Raw genomic sequence first — 4,716 nt, forward strand, 5'->3', positions numbered from 1 at the left:
TGTACAAAGTGCAAGCTGGTCTCCACATTGAAAGAGAAGGTTCAAGGTCTGGAGCAACAGGTATCGACCCTGCGTTGCATAAGAGAAACTGAAAATTTCCTGGACAGACGTCAGGATATGCTTCTACGGGCACAATGTTCTGAAGATTCAGAGCAGGCTGCACTGCGGGGACAGGAGGACGGTGAAGAAATTTGGCAGTATGTGACCTCCAGAAGAAGAAAGGGGAGCGTCCATGTACCAGCAATGCAGATACAGGTAAGTAACTGTTTCATGTTCTCTTCACAGCTACTAATGCGGAGAGTGGACCAGATGATACGTCTGAGGGAAGGGAGCAGAAGGAGACTCCGCCGATTGGAAGGCATGAGATGCACTGTCCTAGGGTTGGGGGTTCCACGACCACTGCTCCCAAGAGAAGGAGGCGGATGGTGGTGGTTGGGGACTCTCTCCTCCGGGGGACTGAGTCATCTATCTGCCGCCCCGACCGGGAAAACCGAGAAGTCTGCTGCTTGCCAGGAGCTAGGATTCACAATGTGACAGAGAGACTGCCGAGACTCATCAAGCCCTTGGATCGCTACCCCTTCCTGCTTCTCCACATGGGCACCAATGATACTGCCAAGAATGACCTTGAGCGGATCACTGCGGACTACGTGGCTCTGGGAAGGAGGATAAAGGAGTTTGAGGCGCAAGTGGTGTTCTCGTCCATCCTCCCTGTGGAAGGAAAAGGCCTGGGTAGAGACCGTCGAATTGTGGAAGTCAACGAATGGCTACGCAGGTGGTGTCGGAGAGAAGGCTTTGGATTCTTTGACCATGGGATGGTGTTCCAAGAAGGAGGAGTGCTAGGCAGAGACGGGCTCCACCTAACGAAGAGAGGGAAGAGCATCTTCGCAAGCAGGCTGGCTAACCTGGTGAGGAGGGCTTTAAACTAGGTTCACCGGGGGAAGGAGACCAAAGCCCTGAGGTAAGTGGGACATGGGATACCAGGAGGAAGCACGAGCAGGAGTGCACAAGAGGGCAGGGCTCCTGCCTCATACTGAGAAAGAGGGATGATCAGCGAGTTATCTCAAGGGCCTATACACAAATGCAAGAAGCCTGGGAAACAAGCATGCAACTATTAGGACTGCTTTGCTCCAGGGATGCCCCTACTTTGCAACACAGATGGTTGCATTGGCAAACTTGCCAGCAGCCTGAGGGGGCGCAACTAATTTGCATCCACCCATCTTAAACAGGAGCACAGGCTTGTAGTATTTGCTAGCATTTGGATCGTTTTCGATAGATGGAGAGAAACCGCTGGGTACTTGAGTTCACCTCTGCCGTGCATACTACAGCCTACTTTCAAATGGCTCAAGTAAGGGGCTTCCACTGCTTGCTTTGGGAGGCTGTTCAGCAGTGGAAAAACCTTTCCAAAGAAAGAGCATTTGGTTCTGGCTTGGGTTTCTGTCACCACAGGGTAACTCTAACAACAAGTTCGCTCACCAATGTAGGTTAGTTTATTATCACCCGGCAGTTGCATGGAAAGGGTGACTCTGGAGCACAGCTTGGGGCTCCAGGGGCTGTGCTCCAGACAATCCTGCTCTGGTCTGGGGGAGCTGACAGAACAGGGGGCTGCAAAGCTGGGTCCCTCACTCATTTTCTGTCTCATCAATAAGAATCTGTTCCCACTCCTGCTGAAGGGAATGAGCTTTGCCACTGAGTCAACGAGAGCAGGAGTGGGCAGTAAGACATGGTCTATGGCCACTGGGGAACTTCCAACGAAAACCTCTAACCATCTTTAAACTTGGTTCAGCAGAAATTGTTCAGGCCCCCGAAAGCTCATCTAGCCTATGACTCCAGCTGGCTTTAGACTGTTTCCAGCTGAATATTTAGACAGGGCTATAATGTTTTATATTTTACTGCACCCAGCACAATGAGGTCATGACCCTGGTTAGGATACCTGCGTCCTAAAGTAATAGAAACAAAAAATTAACCCTTTGTATCCAATCTGGGGAATGAGCATTGATCAACAAGCCAATACCCACACCAGGCCTGCTAGCTCAGGCTTAAAGCACCCTCAAGCCAGCTTAGAGATTCTTCTGTGTGGATGGAAGTGGACTTAGGGGCAACACACATAGGGGAGTTTTGCCACTGACTTTAATGGAGCCAGGATTTCAGCCTTGATCTCTTGTATTTGTAAAATATTTGTGTGGATGTAGTGACTGTGAGAAATACAGGTCATCTTTCTATCCTGAAAACTAGAACATCAAAGGCAGCATTGGCACAGGCTATTCCAGGCTGTTTTGCTAACATGCCTCCACCTTGACGTGGAGGAACTACTTCTAGAGGTCAGAGCACAGCTCAGTCTTCATGGTTCATTCAATTCCTGGCCCTCCTGCAGAGACTACCAGTGATAATGCTGATGAGAATGGACCGTATATGAAGGGGGGGAGGGGTCTTGTGTTTTAGACATCTGTCATAAATATAGAGGGAAGGGTAACCATCTTTCTGTATACAGTGCTATAAAATCCCTCCTGACCAGAGGCAAAGTCCTTTTACCTGTAAAGGGTTAAGAAGCTCAGATAACCCGGCTGGCACCTGACCCAAAATGACCAATGAGGGGACAAGATACTTTCAAATCTGGAGGGGGAGGGAAAGGCTTTTATCTGTCTGTGTGATACCTTTGCTGGGAACAGATAAAGGACGCAAGCCCTCCAACTCCTGTAAAGTTAGTAAGTAATCTAGCTAGAAAATGCATTAGGTTTTCTTTGTTTTGGCTGTGCTGGAGGGAATGTGTATTCCTGTTTTTGTGTTTTTTTGTAACTTAAGGTTTTGCCTAGAGGGATTCTCTGTTTTGAATCTGCCTGGAAGATTATCTTCCATTCTGATCTTACAGAGTTTTTCTCTTATCTTTTTTTGTTCTTCTAATAAAGTTCTGTTTTTTAAGAATCTGAATGGGTTTTTTGGGTCTTAAAAATCCGAAGCTGGTTTGTGCTCATCTTGTTTATTCTCAAGCCTCCCCAGGAAAGGGGGTGTAAGGGCTTGGGGGGGATATTTTGGGGAAATAGGAACTCTAAGTGGTCCTTTCCCTGATTGTTTGTAAAATCACTTGATGGTGGCAGCATACTGTTCAAGAACAAGGTGAAATTTGTACTTTAGAAAAGTTTTTAACCCAAGCTAGTAAAAATAAGCTTAGGGGGTCTTTCATGCGGGTCCCCACATCTGTACCCTAGAGTTCAGAGTGGGGAAGGAACCCTGACAACATCTGTCTGGTAGGAAATGTACCAACAGACCACCAAATATGTAACACATAGGTCATTCAAAAGGCATCAGATGGTAACTAATTTCATAGTCCTTGCCTAGGCTGAAAAACGTGTACTACTTACATTTACAGTTTGGTTTCAAGATCATTATGACCTATGGGAGTAGCCATAGGAGCTGGATTAAGATGATGATATGTGAGTTCTTCATATGTGTTTGTCTAGCACTTAGCATATCTTGGGTGCTACTGCCATCAAATAATAACTCTGTCATTTGTATAATTACTCAACTAGGGAAGCCGAGAAGAATAATTCCCTCCGTTGCAGGTTCCCTACTCTGGCCTGTGTTCTGATTAGATCACTTGCCTCTTCTGGCCTACTAAGCTATTAATCCATTTCCATACTGCAGCACTGTGGCATTTTTTCAACTCTCTAAAGATTGTTTTAGCTTTTTTTTTTTCACTAAAACATTTCAGGGCTGTGATGTCATAGCCGGAAATCCACACTTATGATTATACCACAGCTTTGAAATAAACCTTTCTTCATCAGCTCACAGTGGGATTTTTGCTATTCCTATTAACATACATATAGAAATAGGTAATATTATAGTGGGACTGGATGGCTCAGGAATTTGGCTTAATGCAATCCAGGACTTTCACCTCTGGTTCTGCTGTTCAGATCTAGCTCACTCATACTGCTCATTGATTGGGAACATCTGGGGACTATTGGGTGCTTCTCTAGCATACAACTGATCTCTCTTACTGGAAAGGATGGCTTGTTGGTCTAGGGGTATGATTCTCGCTTCGGGTGCGAGAGGTCCTGGGTTCAAATCCCGGATGAGCCCTGTTTTGGGGGGAGGGATAGCTCAGTGGTTTGAGCATTGGCCTGCTAAACCCAGGGTTGTGAGTTCAATCCTTGAGGGGGCCATTTAGGGATCTGGGGCAAAAATTGGGGATTGGTCCTGCTTCGAGCAGGCGGTTGGACTAGATGACCTCCTGAGGTCCTTTCCAACCCTGAGATTCTATGATTCTATGAAGACAGGCTTAGGAGTGGATTGGTGAACTACTGATTCATAACAAAAAACAGCCTCTCTTAGACCCCACTTCAACAAGGTACTTAAGCACACTACTAACTTTAAACATCTGAGTAGTTCCAGTGACTTCAGCTGGACTACTCACATACTTAAATACCTTGCTAGTTCTAACCGGAGATGAGGCACAGTGGCAGGGAACCATATGAGCGAAGCTTGTTCTGCTGCTGCCTGTGTTGTATCTGTCTTGTGGAGAGAGTCCTTCAGTGTCCACAGCTGTCAAGTCAGTTGTTTGAAAGTATCATCATGCTTTCAATTAGCAAAATTAAGAGATTTCTGGAAGTCAGTGTTGCGGTTGATCAGAGACTCTTCAAAAATAGGAGATTGCACTGTTAATATTCCTTAATGACTATTCCTATTGTTCTAAATGGCTGAAATACATTTAATAGCTATCGG

The 4,716-nt window shown here is 46.1% G+C and overlaps 1 non-coding gene across 1 annotated transcript; it reads left to right on the top strand.

Annotated features, from left to right (window-relative positions):
- The first annotated feature begins 4,002 nt into the window (after nt 1-4,002).
- On the top strand, nt 4,003-4,074 carry TRNAP-CGG (transfer RNA proline (anticodon CGG)). The gene has a single exon. It is a non-coding gene; the product is annotated as a tRNA-Pro (tRNA).
- The last annotated feature ends 642 nt before the right edge of the window (nt 4,075-4,716 follow it).

This window comes from Lepidochelys kempii, chromosome 12 (genome assembly GCF_965140265.1).
Source record: "Lepidochelys kempii isolate rLepKem1 chromosome 12, rLepKem1.hap2, whole genome shotgun sequence".
In the NCBI taxonomy this organism is placed as follows: Eukaryota; Metazoa; Chordata; order Testudines; family Cheloniidae; genus Lepidochelys; species Lepidochelys kempii.